Source organism: Nelumbo lutea, chromosome 8, assembly GCF_056320005.1.
Source record: "Nelumbo lutea isolate HS-2025 chromosome 8, American lotus-T2T, whole genome shotgun sequence".
NCBI lineage: Eukaryota > Viridiplantae > Streptophyta > Magnoliopsida > Proteales > Nelumbonaceae > Nelumbo > Nelumbo lutea.
In genome coordinates this window covers 42872746-42893731 of record NC_142691.1, presented here as the reverse complement: position 1 = coordinate 42893731, position 20986 = coordinate 42872746, and the positions used below count along the sequence as shown (strand labels likewise).

The following is a 20986-nucleotide window of genomic DNA, read 5'->3' as shown; positions in this document are numbered from 1 at the left end:
ACTGCTGGAAGCGCAAAGGAGAAACTTTGTAGATATGGGTTCGGCAATCTGTGATTTGCAGTTTTGGAAACTGCAAACTGTGAACTAACTTATGTTTTGCAGGGTTGCAGCCTTATGAACATCCCTCTTTCTATTGTTTACTGATTCTTGATTATCATGTATCAGTTTTTAATTTCAGATCATGTTTTAAGAATTGGATCTTGAATTAAACATCAAACCCTAGACCTATTAGACATAGATTGGACCAACTGGTTGGACCGGACCTGTGGTTCGATTAGGGCTGTTAACAGTTCTGAAATTCCATATATGGGCCGAGGGTTTGATGGCTAATTGCAAGATGCAATTTGACCCACATCTGTAAAACCCAATTTTAATTTGTTATAACTACATAAGCCCAATACAGCATAAAAGCAACTGGTCGGACCAAACCTGTGGGTCTATTAGGGCTGTTAACAGTCCTGAAATTCCATATATGGGCTGAGGGTTTGATGGTTAATTGCAAGATGAAATTCGATCCACATCTGTAAAACCCAATTTTAATTTGTTATAACTACATAAGCCCAATACAGCATAAAAGCTATATGGGCCAAACTGCTCTTTGCAGTTTCGCCCATATACCTAGATAATATTAATTAGTAATATTATGGGTTTTAAAAGGACTTTAATTGTAAGTTTTATAGTTATTAATTGATTGTGGATCAATTATGGATGTTCATACATGTGATGTATGTGATGTGATGCAATGTGCTACGAACATGGGCCATAAGCATTTGGCACATGTAAATACGTTAGTGGCTTTTTCGCACACCATGGCTGAATGCACATCATTGCCACAGTGTCCATAAGATCATTGGATGTTCTCCCTACATGATGGGCCCCACATCAGCTTCCTCCCTAAGAGCAACTGTGCAGAACCCTAGCCGTTTAGGGCCCATCTAAATCTGATTTTGAGAAAGTCAGTGAGAGCCACTTTGGTTTGACCGATATAAAACTAGGGCGTAATTATTTGTTCCCTCCTGAAAATATAAGTGCATGTGATAGGAAGATTCATATGATGAATTCTCTAAAGGCCTTCCATCATTAGCATGAAGATGGATCCTTCAATAATGAGGAGATGCACCATAAAATTGAGCTATCCGTTTGTTGTTGGATCTGTAGGATTATTTCATATGATGATAGGAGCGTCATAAACCGATGTGGGAGGGGCCTAATCTAAAATGGAAGATTCTCTCATGATACCTTGGCATTCATGAATATGATGGGTAAGCACTTATTGGACAGAAAGGTTTAACCTAAAATGGCAATGAACCTTGTTTGACAGAGGCCAAAGTGAAAGCTCATTAAATGAGTAGATATGATCCTTCACAAAAGGTGGTAGGGTTATGCAGTTGAAACAATTGGCTCCATGCACTGTATGTGGTTTCCCACATTTCTAGAGACATAGTTTCGCAGTCTCCGTCACAGATGTGGCTACCGAACCCAGAGGTTAGGATGAATTTGTTAGACAGTTGTATGCCCTTAGCTTCAATCAGAATGATGTAGATTATGAATTTATTATAAATGAATAGAGTACATTTTTTAATCATGTTCCTATGGTGTGTTTTTGTGTAATACCCTTAAACTGGACACTTATGAGACTCGTGTTAGTTTAGAATGTTCACAGCCATTGGATAAGTCTGGGAGATTTATCCTGTCAAGGCTGACACTAGTGTGCTACCAATTGTTGGGGTGGCCTGTCTCAGCCGCCAGGGTGAGACCCAAGGCACATGCAGTGTGGGATCAATTGAATCTTTAAACTGGACCAGATTTTCAGTATTGCCCTAGACCTTGGAGATTGATGGGCAAAACTGGAAAGTTACACCTGACCCCTAGACTCAACTATGATACTTCACTAAGTGTCAGATTGGGTTGTCTTTGATATGCCATTCAGTGAGATCCTTAGCGAGGGTCAAAACCTGGGTATGTTGGGACAGTTTGAGAATTCATCTGAGAGAATGATCATAGTGATAGGATCAACCCCTTTGTTGGACAAAGGTAATGATCAGGGATGCACTCTCTCTGATAGAAACCAAGACTACTGATGAGACCAAAACGAACCCTAATTTTATCCTTTAATATTCACTATTTTACATTTATTTAGCACTTAAATGGACTCATTACTCTTGTATTTCGATTCAGGGCAATAAAGAAGGCAATTGGAAGAAAACAGGGCAAATCGGGTGATTTTGATTTTGCACAGTTTCGGCGACAGTCAGTAATCTGGGCCTAACTCTCAATTCCAGACACCGAATTAGACAATTCAAGAAGCATTAGAAAGATGAAAGGAAGGCCCACAACTTTTATGTTTTGGGTTTTGACAGATTCGGCACTCATCGAGTACGAAAACGAGCCCAAAGTCGGAGCAAGTTCGCAGCCAAGCCCATTTCACAACTTAAGCCCAACTCGCAGAAGTACCTTGAAACAGCCCAACTCGAATTCAAGAGTTAAGAGTCCGAATTTCGAATGTAATCTCCAAGGAGAGAGTTTTATCAGATCTAAAGTCTTGAATGTAATCCTAGAGAGATAAGAAGATTGAGATTAGAGCATTAGATAAGAGATAGGATAGGATTAGTTCAAGATAAGATCAAAACACCCTAAAGATAAGATGATCTCCTAGAAGGAGTTGGAAAACAGCCCTCTCCTTTGGCTATATAAAGAGGGGGGCGAACCAGCTCTAGCAATCACTCATTCGAAGATCCAAGAGATCATCAAGAAGATCAAGAAGCAAGAACGCAGTTTGGCTATGGAGAAGCAAAGCATGGAGATTGCGCAGATCATGAGCAGCTAAGCTTCTTTTTCTGGTTCAAGGGGGGAGGTTCGATTGTGTCATTGTGAGGTTCTGTAGTTACTTTATTTTCTTTCTTTTTAATTCAAGTATTCATTGGTTGTTGTACACATTTTTATTGGATGTTAATGTTAATTAGTCAGACAAACTGAATTAATGTTGATTTTCCTACTGCTATCCATGATTTCGGTGATCCGTAATTGTCACGAATAATGGTACAAGTAGCAATTAGGTTGATATCTTTTTTGGGTCAATTGTTCGTGACAGCCTTTGACCAGTGTTTTAACATCGTTCAACCTAAAAGAATCGATGGAACAAAATTCAATAATTGCAGCTATCTCAATTATTGTTATTTTGGTTTAACTGTTTTCACAAATCTTAATGCTATCATTGTTTAACATGGAACGCTATCGTACCCAGTTGAGTGGTGATAAGTGTTGATCGAATGCTGGGTTTGGTCAACTGAATTAGGAAAACACAAGGTTTATTATGCTATCCTAATAAATCTAAGGTTAAATGCTTGAATTGCAAGAATGCTGAATTGTACCTAGGATTGATGGCCAATCGATTCAACCCGAACCCTTGAACCAGAATTCGGTAAAACTGATTTTCTCTTGTTTGCTTAGTTTCTTATTCTTTTAATTTTAGTTATTTAATTTTCCCACACAATTACTTTATCCATTCGGCTAAGAAATTACTGATTTGCTCCCTGTGGGATTCGACCTAGAACCACTTTTACTGCAAATATTTCATTGTGGGACTAGTACTAATTTTGAGGGCTTCGACAAACCCGTCAAAATTTTGGCACCATTGCCGGGGAGCAACTTTAATTTCTTAGCTATTACCTTCCTCTTGTTAACCTCTTTTGTTTTATGACTCGTGCTTCTCAATGAGGTGAACTCGAGTACAATCCCGAAATTGAGAGGACCACCCGTCGTTTAAGAAAGGAGGCAAAGCAAAGGAAGGATCGTTCACCAAAGAAGGTGAATTCAGATTGTGATCTTCCCATCTTCGAAGAAGTAGAAAGAATGGCTGACAGAGAGAGGACATTAAGGGAGTTGGCTGCACCAATTATGAACCAACAACCTTTATGCATCACGTACCCCATTCTTGAGGTAGCCTTTGAACTCAAATCTGGTTTGATTCAATTATTACCTCTGTTTCATGGTTTCCCAGGTGAGGACCCTGACAAACATCTAAAGGAATTTTATGTCGTCTGTTCAAGCACGAAACCCCACGGTATGACCGAGGACCAGGTAAAACTCATAGCCTTTCCATTTACTTTAAGAGATAAAGCAAAGGATTGGTTGTATATTCTCCCTCCTGGTTCAGTACGCACATGGGATGAAATGAATAGGATATTTTTAGATAAATATTTTCCTACATCCCGGGCTGCAAATATAAGAAAAGAAATATGTGGAGTTCAGCAGTTTGGTGGTGAGACATTATATGAATATTGGGAAAGGTTTAAGCAACTTGTTGCTAGTTGTCCCCACCACCAAATTCCTGAACAATTGTTAATCCAATACTTCTATGAAGGGCTTCAGCCCAAGGATAGAAGTATGGTCGATGCAGCCAGTGGAGGAGCTCTAGTGAACAAGACACCTGAAGCGGCCAGGGAATTAATCTCCAATATGGCCGAAAATTCTCAGCAATTTGGTACAAGGACAGAAGGTACCATTCGAAGGGTTAACGAGGTAAGCCATGCAAATTTAGAAAACCAGATTTCTGATTTAACTGCCTTGGTTAAGCAGCTCGCAGCAGGACAGTTACAAACTGCCAGGGTGTGTGGTATCTGTTCGATCCCTGGACATCCTACGGACATGTGTCCATCATTACAAGATGGCCCCATGCAGCAAGTCAATGCCATGGGAGGATTCCCGGGCCAGCCCCAATGAAAGTATGATCCTTACTCCAATCATTACAATCCGAGGTGGAGAGATCATCCAAACTTAAGCTACGGGACCCAAGGAGGACAGCAGAAATATCAGCCCCAATTTCTCAGTCGACAGCCCCAATTTTCAACACCCATCACAGCGCAAAGCCAACCCCCGAATTCAAGTATGTCTTTGGATGAAATAGTTAAGGCTCTAGCTACTAATACTCAGCAATTTCAGCAGGAAACAAGAGATAGCATTCAGAATTTGGGGAACCAAATTAGCCAACTTGCCACTTCCATCAGCAAGTTGGAGGCACAGAACTCTGGGAAACTACCCTCACAAATGGTAGTTAATCCGAAAGAGAATGCAAGTGCGGTGGTGTTGAGAAGCGGAAGAGAGTTGCAGTCCCAACCAAGTTCACCATCGAAGGCAGCCAAGGAAAAGGAAGGACAAGGGTCAAACGATACCCCCATTGAGGTAAAATCGGACCCCCCTCTCCCTAAGGTTACTAATGTTGTACCACCTTTTCCTAGCAGGTTGGCAAATTCAAAGAAAGAGGAAGATGAACAAGAAGTGTTAGAAACCTTCAGGAAGGTGGAGATCAACATTCCCTTGCTAGATGCAATAAAACAAATCCCTAAATATGCAAAATTTTTGAAAGAGTAATGCACTAACAAGAGGAGGCTGTGAATTGATGAAAAGGTAAGAGTAGGAGAGAACGTTTCAGCCGTGATCAAGAGGACCCTGCCAGAAAAGTGTGCTGATCCAGGTATGTTTACCCTACCCTGTGTGATTGGCAATAAATGAATCGAGCATGCCATGCTGGACTTAGGTGCATCTATTAATGTCATGCCATACTCAATTTACTGTGCATTGAGACTAGGTCCTTTAAAAGAGACTAGAGTTGTTATTCAATTGGCTGATCGTTCTAATGCATACCCAGAAGGAATTGTTGAGGATGTATTAGTGCAGGTTAACGATTTGATCTTTCCAGCTGATTTTTACATCTTGAAGATGGAAGAAGACACAACCACGAGTTCAGCCCCACTTCTATTAGGTCGTCCATTCATGAGAACGGCCAAGACCAAAATAGATGTGGACGAGGGTACCCTCTCCGTCGAGTTTGATGGAGAGATTGCAAAATTTAATATTTTTGATGCAATGAAATATCCTAGTGAGCGTCATTCGATCTGCTTTATTGATACTATCGATTCGATTGTGCAGGAAGTCTTTGGAGAGGAGGACATGGATGATGAGCTAGAATATAAGGCACAATCGGACAGGGAGGAGGAGATCGATGCATCCTATGATACTCTGGAACCTGAACAGGAGGTAAGGATTTCTGATGTTCAATCAAAGGTTTCTCATGCAAGGCTACTGCCCTCTGTTTTGTAGGCTCCGGAGCTGGAACTAAAGACCCTACCTGATCACCTAAAATATGCCTACTTGGGTGAAAAAGATACACTGCCTGTGATCATTGCAAAAGGGTTGACTGAGGAGCAAGAGGAGAGGCTCATCAATGTCCTAAAGGACCATAAGGAGGCGATTGGCTGGACCCTAGCCGACATAAAAGGGGTCAGCCCCTCGATTTGCATGCATAGGATCCTTTTGGAAGATGATGCTAAACCAGTTAGAGAACCACAAAGAAAACTCAACCCGGTGATGAAAGAGGTAGTAATGAAAGAGGTGCTTAAACTGTTAGATGAAGGGATAATTTATCCAATTTCAGATAGCAAATGGGTAAGTCCTATTCATGTTGTGCCTAAGAAAACTGGGATGACTTTAGTAAAAAGTAAAAATAATGAACTAATTCCCATGAGGGTACAAGGTGGCTGGCGAATGGTAATAGATTTTCGAAAACTCAACTTGGCCACTCGAAAGGACCATTTTCCCCTACCCTTCATTGATCAGATGCTAGAGAGACTGGCAGGTAAGGCTTTCTTCTGTTTTCTCGATGGATTCTCCGGGTATTATCAGATTGTTATTGCGCAGGAGGACCAAGAGAAAACGACATTCACTTGCCCATTCGGCACCTTCGCCTATAGACGAATGCCCTTTGGTTTGTGTAACACTCTGGGCACTTTTCAAAGATGCATGATGAGCATATTTTCTGATTTTATTGAAAAATGCATTGAGGTGTTCATGGATGATTTTACTGTTTATGGTGATTCGTTTGATGATTGTTTGAATAGTTTAAGTAAAATTCTGAATAGGTGTGTGGAAACAAATCTTGTCTTAAACTATGAAAAATGTCATTTTATGGTGAAGGAGGGTATTTTGTTGGGACATGTAGTTTCAGCCAGAGGAATAGAAGTCGACAAGGCAAAAATTGATTTGATTGTGAGTTTACCTTACCCTACAAATGTTAGGGAGGTTCATTCTTTTCTTGGACAAGCAGGCTGAATTGGAGATCGAACTGATAGGTGAGGCGGCGGCAGGAAGGAGGCGGCAAGAGAGAATTTTCGTAGGTGTGTTGAATTCTCTCTTCTGTAATTTCAGCTCTGAAGACAGGTGATGAACTTGTTTGTCTTAAGGCTGCTGCCCCCTCCTCCTTTTATAACCTTAAAGGGATCAGCTCCTAATCCCATTAAGAGTTGCTGATCCAAATCATATTTGGATCAGAATTCCCTTTAAGTGATAAGGGTAGACCCTTATCTTATCTGCAAATTAGATCAGCCTTCTCCCAAATTCATTAGGAGGTTTCCAGATCTGAATCACATTTAGATCTGGACTCTCTAAGTAGATAGGGTTTAGACCCTATCCTATCTGCTAATCCAATCTCCAAATTCGCCCCTTATTTAATTGATCAAATCAGCTCAGTTCGAAATGGGCTTTAAGCCCACTAAGGTTATGTGCTCAATTAGCCTTCCAAACTGCTGCCCAGTTGGGCTTCCTTGTAAGGCATGGGACCTAAACATTGATCTACACATCAGCCACATGGGTTCAGCCTAGCCTTTGTTACAAGGCCTGGCCAAATACATTGTTATGGACAGTGCACCCCTTATAACCCATCACATGGGCTCTATGGGCCCAACACTTACCCTAAGTGGTCCCTGGGCCAAGCCACCTTGTAACACCTAGGGACTGTGGGCAGATGCAAGATTAGCCCATCAAGTATTGCCCCCAATGGTCTTACACTTAACTTCTCAGCCCATAATGATCAAACACCGCCCGACAAGAGAGGACCTCTCCCTCGGCTGCAAGGAACAATGCTGCACTCTCTACTCACATGGATCCCGGGAATTAAAACCTTTTACAGACATTTGGAAACCATAATATATATACTTTTATATCTCATATAAAATATATTTTGCAAAACAAATCTCAACGATTGAAATCGGCTACTGGTAGTTGATGAGACCAAAATGAACCCTAATTTTATCCCCTAATATTCACTCTTTTACATTTATTTAGCACTTAAATGGACTCATTACTCTTGTATTTCGATTCAGGGCAATAAAGAAGGCAATTGGAAGAAAACAGGGCAAATCGGGTGATTTTGCATAGTTTCGGCGACAGTCAGTAATCTGGGCCTAACTCTCAATTCCGGACACCGTATTAGACAATTCAAGAAACATTAGAAAGATGAAAGGAAGGTCCACAACTTTTATGTTTTTGGTTTTGACAGATTCGGCCCGCATCGAGTACGAAAACGAGCCCAAAGTCGGAGCAAGTTCGCAGCCAAGCCCATTTCACAACTTAAGCCCAACTCGCAGAAGTACCTTGAAGCAGCCCAACTCGAATTCAAGAGTTAAGAGTCCGAATTTCGAATGTAATCTCCAAGGAGAGAGTTTTATCAGATCTAAAGTCTTGAACGTAATCTTAGAGAGATAAGAAGATTGAGATTAGAGCATTAGATAAGAGATAGGATAGGATTAGTTCAAGATAAGATCAAAGCACCCTAAAGATAAGATGATCTCCTAGAAGGAATTGGAAAACAGCCCTCTCCTTTGGCTATATAAAGAGGGGGGCGAACCAGCTCTAGCAATCACTCATTCCAAGATCCAAGAAATCATCAAGAAGATCAAGAAGCAAGAAGGCAGTTCGGCTATGGAGAAGCAAAGCATGGAGATTGCGCAGATCATGAGCAGCTAAGCTTCTTTTTCTGGTTCAAGGGGGGAGGTTCGATTGTGTCATTGTGAGGTTCTGTAGTTACTTTATTTTCTTTCTTTTTAATTCAAGTATTCATTGGTTGTTTTGCACATTTTTATTGGATGTTAATGTTAATTAGTCTGACAAACTGAATTAATGTTGATTTTCCTACTGCTATCCATGATTTCGGTGATCCGTAATTGTCACGAATAATGGTACAAGTAGCAATTAGGTTGATATCTTTTTTGGGTCAATTGTTCGTGACAGCCTTTGACCAATGTTTTAACATGGTTCAACCTAAAAGAATCTATGGAACAAAATTCAGTAATTGCAACTATCTCAATTATTGTTATTTTGGTTTAACTGTTTTCACAAATCTTAATGCTATCATTGTTTAACATGGAACGCTATCGTACCCAGTTGAGTGGTGATAAGTGTTGATCGAATGCTGGGTTTGGTCAACTGAATTAGGAAAACACAAGGTTTATTATGGCTATCCTAATAAATCTAAGGTTAAATGCTTGAATTGCAAGAATGCTGAATTGTACCTAGGATTGATGGCCAATCGATTCAACCCAAACCCTTGAACCAGAATTCGGTAAGACTGATTTTCTCTTGTTTGCTTAGTTTGTTATTCTTTTAATTTTAGTTATTTAATTTTCCCACACAATTACTTTATCCATTTGGCTAAGAAATTACTGATTTGCTCCCTGTGGGATTCGACCTAGAACCACTTTTACTACAAATATTTTTTGGGGGTTTGGGGCATCTCATTCCTGCGAGATAGTGTACCTGTTTGTTGACATCTTTCACAGTTTTTACAAGTAGGCATCTCTAAATAGGGTGGCCCAATACAGCCCACTATCCAAGACCTTTCGAGCAGTCCTCTTTGGCCCAAAATGGCCCCCACAAGCATAATTATGATAAAACTTTAGAATTGACATCTGCTCCTCCTCAGGGACACATCTCCTAATCATTTGGTCAGAACAAAATTTCCATAGGTAGGGTTCGTCTCATACATAATATTTTGCCTCATACTTGACTTTATTCTTTATGGATCTGCTAAGGTTATTAGGCAAAATTTTCGTGACCAAGTATTTCACAATGTTAGCATACCATGGAGTCATACCTCTCATGTGAAACAACTGCTCATCAGGAAACAACTCACAAATGGGAGAGGAGTCCTCGTCTTTCACCAACCTACTTAGGTGATCAGCCACCGAATTTTCAGCTCCCCTTCGATCCTTGATTTCTAGATCGAACTCTTGGAGCAAGAGTATCCACCTTATCAGCCTCGGTTTTGACTCCTTCTTTGATAGTAGGTATCTCAAAGCTACATGGTCAGAAAAAACAATCACTTTAGAGCCAAGCAAATATGACCTAAATTTGTCTAAAGCAAACACAATAGCTAATAACTCTTTTTCAGTGGTTGTGTAATTGCTCTGTGCAGCATTCAACGTTTTGGAAGCGTAGTGAATGACATGGCTCTTCCTATTTATTCGCTGCCCTAGAACAGCCCCTACTGCATAATTACTTGCATCTGTCATGATCTCAAAGGGCAAGTTCCAATCGGGTGGTTGAATGATGGGTGCAATGGTTAATAAATTTTTAAGCTTGTTAAAAGCTTCCTTGCACTCATCATCAAAATTGAAAGGCGCATCTTTTTGCAGCAAACTGGACAATGGCAGAGCAATTTTTGAAAAATCTTTGATGAACCTGAGAGAAATCAAGATTGGATCTTGATATCAGTTCCTTGTGAAGGGACTGATAGGAAGCTTTGCTCACGTGTCGTCCTAATAATTCTTGCGAATGATTAGGTTCTTGGGAAGAACACTACTAATTCTGCTCCATCCTGCATTGTGCCATCTTCAATGGGAGCAGTCTTTGGATCATTCCTTGGGCGTGAACACCTTCATTGGGAGATATTATTTTTCCATATCAGGTAGATCTCTCTCCTATTGCTTTTGTTCAGATCTGGTTTGATTTATGATTTAAGATTGATCCTTGATATGATTTTTCTAAAATAGGGAATACGATTCCCAATAGGATGGAGAGAAATTTTTGAAATTCACCCATTCTATTTCACAAGATTCAGGCATCCATATGATGGATATTTCATCCCTTCAGTGGTATCAGAGCCAGGTTCAAGTCTTGAACCAAATTGGATCAAATCTGAACCTGTGCAAATGGGCAAAAGGCGTTCTACCCGATTTACACAGATATGAGGTTTCTTTGGAAAATTTGTTTCCGGTTAATGGGTGATTAATCTGAAATCAAACTTTATAAATCTGATTATTATTTAGAATAATTCTTTATGATTTTCTTGATTTATAGGCTATTCGTACACTTGGAGATCGAAATCTTGATTAGCGCAGGGAACTTGCCATTTTGTAGTTTCTTGTTTATTTTATTACATTTGGCCTGTAAAATAATTTTTTTATAAATTTTTAGACTGAATGTATAGGCATTTGATCTGATGTAATTATAATAGAAATTAGGTTTTTTATTTATTTTTATTTTGGATCGAAGATGGCTGTGCAAGGAAGCAGATTTCGCTAATGGGAGAATCACGTAAGGAAGCAGATTTCGCTAAGCAGATTTCGCTAGGAAGCAGATCTGCAAATCGCAGATGGGAGAATCGCTATCTGCGATTTGTTGTTTATGAAACTGCAAACTGTGATCTAACCTCTGTTTTGCAAGATGGATTGTTCAAACAGCCCTATCTGACTGATTCTTGAATTTTCTTTTATCAGTATTTAATTTTAGATTAATTTCTTGAATTAAATCTTTAATTATAGATCAAACCCTAGACCCATTCGAACCAAATTGGTCCAAACTGGTTGGACCGAATTTAGAGTTCGATCATGGCTGATTGCCAGCCCTAATTTTCCCACTAATGGGCCTAAGGATTGATAATTAATTGAATATTTAATTCGGCCCAACCGGTAAAGGCCCAATTTTAATTTGTTAATACTGCTAAAAGCCCACTTCGTAGATAAAGCTATATGGACCAAATTGATCAACCCTAATTTCAGCCCATATACCTAGATAATATTAATGGATAATACTATGGGCTTTAAAATAGGCTTTACAGATATTAATTGATTGGATCAATTCTTCCCTACATGTGATGTATGGATGTGTGATGTGCTACGTTCATGGGCCATAAGTGCTTGGCCCATGTTGATTCAATGATAGTGGCTCTTGTGCACACCATGGTTGAATGCACATCATTGCCATGGTGTCCCTACTGATCATTGGATGACCTCCCTCAGTAGTGGGCCCCACACCTCGTGAAGAGGATACATGCAGAACTTTAGCCAATTTGAGCCCATCGAAATCTGACTTTATGAAACTTAGTGGGAGCCACTTTGGTTTGACCTAAATCAAACTAGGGCATAATTACTCATCCCTCCAGCAAATATGAGTGCATGTGATAGGAAGATTCATATGATGAACTCTTCAAAGGCCTTCTATCACTAGCATGAGGATGGGTCCTTCAGTAATGAGGAAACACACCAGAAAATGGGCTATCCATTTGTTGTTGGGCTTGTCTGAGTGTTTCATAAGATGATAGGGGCGTCATAGACTGATGTGGGAGGGGCTTCACCAGAAAATGGGAATTCTCTCACGGTACCTTGGCGTTCACAAATATGATGGGTGAGCACTCACTGGATAGAAAGGTTTAGCTGAAAATGACTCTGAACCTTGTTTGACAAAGGCCAAAGGGAAAACTCAAATGATGAGTGGATATGATCCTTCACAGAAAGGTGGTGGGGTTTTGCAGCTGAAATAGTTGGCTCCATGCACCCTATGTGGTTTCCCAAATTTCCAGAGACAAGTCGTAGTCTTCATCACTAAGATGAGAGGGAAATCTCAGAGATGAACAAATGGGAATGGAGCATAGATTAAAAGTCATATCTATGTAAAGAATATGAATCAAATTAGGTTGTGGACTAATATTTGTTGTTTTACCAAAAAATGGCAAATAGACAATTTGCAAAGCTTATTGACGACAACAAGCTTAAGGGCTCGAACTATGCCGATTGGTACCATAGCCTCATGCTGGTCCTAACATCTAAAAAATTGGATAAGGTAGTTAAAAATCCTGCCCCGGAGCATCCGAGCGATAGGGCTTCTGAGGCCAGAAGGAGGGAATTCCAAGATTGGGAGGATAAGAACTCCCAAGCCCGCTACTATGTCATTGCCTCTCTAGACAATCCAATACAGAGATAGTTCAATCAGATCGAACTAGCCAAGGACATATTGGATATTTTGAAGACAATGTATGAGGATTAGAATCGTTCTACTTGGCAGAAGGTCTTGAAATAGTTCATGACCACTCAAATGTCCAAGGGGCAACAAGTTCACGACCATTGTTTTTGGATGATGGGATATATCAAGGAGCTTGAAGCCCTTGGATCCGAAGTAGATCTTGGCACACAAGTGGATGCCATCTTTAACTCTTTGCCTCCTTCCTTCAACCCATTCATAATGAACTACAATATGAACAAGCTGAATGTCGGTGTCCAGGAACTCAGCAACATGTTGCAAAGGGCCAAGGATTTAATTAGGAAGGATGACCCTATGGCTATGCTTGCTGAAGCTAGCAAATCGGGCAAGAAAAAGAGGAAGCCAAGGAAGTCGAAGAAGAAAGTTGCCAAACCCAAGAAGCAGAAGAAGGACAGGGCATCGGATGCGTGTCACTTCTGCAAACAGACTGGCCACTAGAAGAGGAATTGTCCTCAGTACCTGGAATCCATGAAAGGTAATTTCAAATCTTGTGTCATAGAAACCAATTTATTGGTGGCTTCTATGTCCTGGTGTATTGACTCTGGGGCTTCAACTCATGCGTGTAATTCAATTCAGGGGTTCAAGGTAAGTAGAAGGCTGAATGAAGGCGAAGTGATGCTCTACTTAGGGACTTCTGCAAGTGTTTCAGCTATGGTGATAGGAACCGTAGAGTTATTTTTTAGAGAATGATCTATTGTACTTAAAGATTGTCTTTTTGTACAAAATTTAAGAAGAAATTTGATTTTTGTCTCAAAACTGTGTGCGGATGGAGATTCTATCTTTTTCATTAATAGAATTACTATTAAAAGAAACAATTGATTCATCGCATACAGGGAATTGGAGAATGGTCTCTATGTTCTACATCCTTCTCTAGAAACTAACAAAACCGAAACTATGTTGGCTGGTATCCCCAAGAAAAGAGTACGTGATACAGTTAATCCAATGTGCCTGTCACATTACCGACTTGGCCATATCGGTATTGACCGAATCACAAGACTGGTAAAGGATGGTCCATTGGATTTTTTAACTGTAGAAGATCTTACCACTTGTGAGCCTTGCCTTCAGGGTAAGATGACAAAGAGGCCATTTAACGGTAAGCCTAAAAGATGTACAGTTTTGCCTGACCTTATACATACTGATGTATGTGGTTCCCTGAGTATTAGGACCCGTAACCAACACATGTACTTTATTACATTCATTGATGATTATTCTCGGTATGGTTACGTGTATCTAATGAGACATAAGTCTGAATCCTTTGAAAAGTTCAAAGAGATCAGAAAAGAGGTCGAGAAACAGTTAGGGAGAGAAATTAAGGCCCTTCGATCGGATCGAGGTGGCGAGTATTTCTCTGACGAATTTAGGGACTACTTGAAGGTCAATGGGATAGTATCACAGTTGGCTCCTCCTGCTACACCACAACTTAACGGTGTTTCAGAGAGGAGGAATAGGACCTTATTGGATATGGTTTGGTCACTTCTCATCCATTCAGAGTTACCCACATCCTTTTGAGATACACATTAGAGACTGCGATATATGTGCTGAACTGGGTTCCAACCAAATCAGTTCCAAAGACTCCCTATGAGCCTTGGACCGGAAAGAAACCAAGTGTGCAACACTTGAAGGTTTGGGGTTGTCCGACACACGTTAAAAGAACGAGTCTGGACAAATTGGAATCCAAGACCAGTCGTTGCCTATTTGTAGGCTACTCAAAAGGCTTTGTAGGTTACCTATTCTATGACCCAAGTGAGCAGAAGGTGTTCTACAGTCGGAATGCACAATTCTTGGAAAGTGATTACATCTTAGACAATCATCATCAGGAAATTGTTCTTGATGATGAGAGCTCGGATGTAGTGGGAGGTATTCCACAAGTTCCAGGTAGTGACCAACCTAGAAGATCTACTTGGGTATCCAGGCCACTAGTCCATTTTGGTTATGACCAGGATAGTTACCTGGTGGAAGCCTTAACTAGTGAGGAGGATCCCGTGACTTATGCAGAAGCTATGTTGGACATAGACTCCCTTAAGAGGGTAGATGCCATGAGAGCTGAGATGGACTTAATGGATACCAATGGAGTCTGAACTCTAGTAGATCCGTCCCTTGGGGTAAAAGCAATTGGTTGCAAATGGATTTACAAGAGGAAGAAGGGTCCCGATGGTAGGGTTAAGACCTACAAAGCTCATCTAGTGGAAAAAGGGTACACTCAGAAAGAGGGCATCGATTATGAGGAAACCTTTTCGCCTATGGCCATGCTTAAATCCATTAGGATCCTACTAGCTGTAGCTGCATACCATGACTATGAGATTTGGCAAATGGATGTCAAAACTGCGTTCCTAAATGGAGATCTTACTGAAGATACCTATATGTAGCAACCGCAAGGCTTCATAGCTGCAGGTCAGGAACACATGGTATGTAAACTAAATAGATCCATATATGGACTTTAGCAAGCTTCTAGGAGTTGGAACATCCGATTTCACTCTACTATCAAAATGCTTGACTTTGAGCAGAATCTGGATGAGCCTTGTGTTTACAGGAAGACTAGTGGGGATAAGGTTATGTTCTTGGTTCTGCATGTAGACGACATTCTACTCATTGGGAATGATGTAGGAATGTTGACTATAATGAAAGTGTGGCTTTCACAATAATTCTCCTTGAAAGATCTTGGAGAATCCTCTTATATACTAGGTCTTCGACTCTATAGAGATAAATTGAAGCGGATAAAGGATTATCCCAATCTGCTTACATTAACAAAATTGTCAAGAGATATACAACATGGAAAAGTCCAAGAAGGGAAATGTTCCTTTCATTCATAGAGTCACTCTCTCCAAGAAGATGTTTCCCAAGACCTCTGAGGAGATTGAGGGCATGAAGGACATTCCCTATGCCTCAGCCGTAGGCAGCATCATGTATACCATGTTGTGCACTCATCCTGACATCTCGCAATGAGTGTGGTAAGCAAATTTTAGGCCAACCCAAGGCAGGAGCACTGTACTGCTATGAAAAACATACTTAAATACCTTCAAAGGACAAAAGAGTTTTGTCTGGTATTCGATGGTAGTTCACTATGGATCCAGGGGTATACTGATGCCGATTTTCCAATCAGATCTAGATGATAGAAAGTCTACATCTAGGAATATTTTTACAATAGGATCGTGTGCTGTTTGTTGGAAAAGCAGCAAATAAGGGTCCACGGCAGACTCCACAGTCGAAGCCGAATACATTGCCGCAAGTGAGGGTGCCAAGGAAGCCATGTGGATGAAGAAATTTGTTCACGAATTAGGAGTAGTTCCATCCAGCACACCACCTATCCCATTGTTCTGTGACAACAATGGAGCGATTGCTTAGGCTAAGGAGCCACGAGCCCACTCGAAGTCGAAGCACATCGAGAGGAAGTACCACAGACTACGGGAGATTGTTGGTAGAGGGGATGTCCTAATTCAGAAGGTAGCGTCAGCAGAGAATGTAGCAGACCCGTTAACTAAGCCACTGACACGAAAAGTGTTTGAGAAACACGTGGAAAGTATGGGACTCTGGCTTGTACCAGATTGGACCTAAGTGCAAGTGAGAGCTGTTACACAGTTGTATGCCCTTAGCTTCAATCAAAATGATGTACATTATGAATTTATTGTAAATAAATGGAGTACATATTTGATTCATGTTCTTGTTGTGTGTTTCTGTGTAATACCCTTAAACTGGACACTTATGAGACTCGTGTTAGTTTAGAATGTTCACAGCCATTGGATAAGTCTAAGGAGATTTATCCTGCCAAGGCTAACACTGGTGTGCTACCAATTGTTGGGGTGGCCTGTCTCAGCAGCCAGGGTGAGACTCAAGGCACATGCAGTGTGGGATCAATTGAATCTTTGAACCAGACCAGATTTTCAGTATTGCCCTAGACCTTGGAGATTGATGGGCAAAACTATAAAGTTACACCTGACCCCTAGACTCGGTTATGATACTTCACTAGGTGTCGGATTGGGCTATCTTTGATATGCCATTCAATGAGATCCTTAGCGGGGGTCAAAACCTGGGTATGTTGAGATAGTCAGAGAATTCATCTGAGTGGGTGATCATAGTCATAGGATCAGCCCCTTTGTCGGACAAAGGTAATGATCAGGGATGCACTCCCTCTGATGGAAACCAAACTATCGACATCCGATTTCAATCGTTGAGATTTGTTTTGCAAAATATATTTTATATGAGATATAAAAGTATATATATTATGGTTTTCAAACATTTGCAAAAGGTTTTAATTCCTGGGATCCATGTGAGTAGAGAGTGCAGCATTGTTCCTTGCAGCCAAGGAAGAGGTCTTCTCTTGTCGGGTAGTGTTTGATCATTATGGGCTGAGAGGTTAAGTGTAAGACCATTGAGGGCAATACCTGATGGTCTAATCTTGCATCTGCCCACAGTCGCTAGGTGTTACAAGGTGGCTTGGCCCAGGGACCACTTAGAGTAATTGTTGGGCCCATAGAGCCCATGTGATGGGTTTCAAGGGATGCATTGTCCATAACAGTGTATTCGGCCAGGCCTTGTAACAAAGGTTGGGCTGAGCCCTTGTGGCTGGTGTGTAGATCAATGTTTGGGTCCCACACCATACAAGGAAGCCCAACTAGGCAACAATTTGGAAGGCTAAGTGAGCACATAACCTTAATGGGCCTAAAGCCCATTTCAAACTGGACCGATTTGATCAGTTAAATAAGGGGCAAATTCTGAGATTGGATTAGCAAATAGGATAGGGTCTTAACCCTATCAACTCAGAGAGTCCAGATCTAAATGTGATTCAGATCTGGAAACCTCCTAATAAGATTGGGAGAAGGTTGATCTAATCTGTAGATAAGATAAGGGTCTACCCTTATCATTTAAAGGGAATTCTGATCCAAATATGATTGGGATCAGTAACTTCTAATGGGATTATGAGCTGATCCTTTTAAGGTTATAAAAGAAGGAGGGGGCGGCAACCTTAAGACACACAAGTTGATCACTTGTCTTCATAGCTGAAATCACAGAAGAGAGAATTCAGCATATCTGTGAAAATTCTCTCTTGCCGCCTCTTTCTTGCCGCCGCCTTACCTGTTAGTTCAATCTCCAGTTTAGTGGGAGAAATCAAGATTGGATCTCGCATGCTGTCCTGCTCATTCTTGTGAAGGATTAGGTTCTTGGGAAGAACACTACTGATTCTGCTCCATCCTACACTACACCATCTTTAGTGGAAGCACTCTTTGGATCCTTCCTTCGGCATGAACACCTTCATTGGGAGATATTATTTTTTTGTATCTGGTATATCTCTCTCCTACTGCTTTTGTTCAAATCTGGTTTGATTTATGGTTCAAGATTGATCTTCAAAAAATATGATTTTTCTAAAATAGGGAATACGATTCCCAGTAGGATGGAGAGAAATTTTTGAAATTCGCCCATTCTATTTTGCAAGATTAAGGCGTTCATACGATGAATATCTCATCCCTTCAAGATTATGAGTATGGAGTTTGGAGTCGCCACACAAATTTTTGGAATTGGGAATTTAGGAAAACCTGGGATTTTTCAAGAAAACATTTTGGTTTTCTTAGTGACTCATTACCCAAGGGAGATGAGATTCTTAGGGTACGGGGACCAAGGTACGGTTGTTAGGCACCCCACACATGGCCGTTTGAACCGGCCTCTACTTGACCAATATTCCAAGGAAGAAATAATAAATTGGGGCTTAAGAAAATAAATTAGCTAACTAGTATTAGAAAAAAAAAAAGGTTTAGCCATAAACAACAAGATAATGCTAGAAAGGAGAAAATCAATTAAGAAAAGGATGGATAAAATAAAATATTTAACTAAGTAATGATCCAAACAATTTCGAAATTGCAAGAAAAAGGACTAAGTCAACAAAAGACTAATAAACGAACAAAGACAATGATTTGAAAACTGATGAACTTACAATTTATCTATAATTTTTTAGGACTTTAGCATGGATTTTTATGCCGGTTTTATTAATTTTTGCCTTAATTTAGCTTAATGCTAAGAATAAGTTCAGGGATAATCAATCCAAGAAAAGGAAGGAAAAAAGCAAGAAAAGAAGGTTCAAAAAGACCAATTTTAGTCCAGCCCAGTCGTGGAAGCAAGAGAGAGCACTTCGGCCCAAAAAGAGCAAGTGAATTCCTTGAGAAAACCCAAGAAAATAAAGCCTAGCTATGAGGAGAATTCGGCCCAGCAAGGAAGGCCCATTTTTAGCCCAAATAACAGCCTAGAGTGTAGCCCACTTGAGCTCAAAAGCAAGCTAAGTTGTAGCCCAAATAGCAGCCCAAAGGGAGCTAGGGGCAGCAACTCCTAGAAGTTTCTTGAAGAGAAGGAGGGAGCACTCTAGAAGGTTCATGAGGGGTGTAATACACCCCATTCTAGAGGCTTCAAGAAGGGGCAAGAGCCCCCTTGAAAAACTATATAAGGAGGCCTCTAGGAGGGGAGAAAGTTGTTCAATTGCTTGAGAGGAAGGCTCTCCCACTCTCAGAGGTTCGGCCACCTTGAGAGAAGAGAAGAGAAGAAGGCTAGGCGCAAGGAAGAAGAAGAAGAAGGGCTGAAGGAAGTTCAAGACAAGCAAGCTAGAAGAAGAAGGTGAGTTCGAATTGAGGGATTGTGATTCAAAGATTTTTTGTAATAAATCATTTGTAGTTTCATTCTCTTTTGATTTGAATTCAGTTTCTTAGTTATATGTTCTTTCTTCTTTCTCATTGTTTCCATTCTTCCTTGATGTATTTCAGCTTGTAAAATTTCAGTTCAGCAATCTAATTCTTTTTTATTCATTCAAATGGTCATGCATTGTACTTGAAGTTTCTTGAATAAGGGTGTGATTGCAGATCAATTCGGCCAACTAACCTTCAAAACTCAGATCTGAATTCTCAGATCTGAATTGCTTGAAAGAGAATTCAGATCTGCAAATTTCAGATTGGGCGAATTAATCTACAGCTTGGAATTCCTAGAGTGCTTGAGAGAGACTCTAAGAATTCAGATCTACTATTCAAGAACTGAATTGAGTGCAAGGTTAGAGATAACTTGCACAATTCAGTTGGTGATCAATTCAGATTTGAATTGATGCCTTAGAAGTGTTTGAAGAAATGCATGCATGGGGATTAGATTCTTGCTAGAGATAGAAGAACCGTCACTCATGCATAGGATGAACATGCGCTTGAGAGAGGCTGTTCATGACCTTTGGGTTTCACGAAACCAAGGCTCAATCATGATTCATTCGAATGATCCAAATTGATAGATTGCTGAATTCTGAGATTGACATTTATTGCTTACTCTTCTAACCTGATTTGAAGGCAATTGGACCAATGATTTAGATAGATTTTAATTTAGGATTTCTTAGCTTTCATTAGAGTTTTGATTTATTTGTTGATCAGATAAGAAGTGTTCAATTTAGTATTGGTAATTGTTTCCTAAATCCTCGTGGGAACGATACTTCACTCACTACTTTATTACTTGAACGGCTAGTGCACTTGCTAGTGTCACAATGAGCCACACATCAAGTTTTTGGCGCCGTTGCCGGGGATTTAGAGAAGCAATATTAGGAAACATTGAGCATTCTTAATCTGATCTCATTCAGCATTGCATTCATAGTTGGGTTAATTTGCTAACTTTTTCATTTCAGCTTGGAATGCAACTGCTGTACTCATGTAGTTATGTTTCTTCTTTCTTAAGTAGATTACTCTCTTTTTCTGGTTTCAATTTCATTTTAATAAAGGCATATTTGATTTCTATTCAATATTGATGTTGTTCCCTTCAAAAAGAAAAAAAAAAAAGAAAAAAAAAATTTCACAAAAAACATGAGTGTTGCAGATCTGAGTTGCATTCGGCACTCAGATCAGCAGATTTCAGATCTGCAGCACTCAGCCGAAAAGAGTTGCTTGTGTTTCAG

At 40.3% G+C, this 20986-nt stretch overlaps 1 non-coding gene across 1 annotated transcript; it reads right to left on the bottom strand.

Moving 5' to 3' along the window:
* Window positions 1-4221: 4221 nt before the first annotated feature.
* On the bottom strand, window positions 4222-4328 carry LOC148843923 (small nucleolar RNA R71). The gene has a single exon (XR_016103973.1). It is a non-coding gene; the product is annotated as a small nucleolar RNA R71 (small nucleolar RNA).
* Between the last annotated feature and the right edge of the window lie 16658 nt (window positions 4329-20986).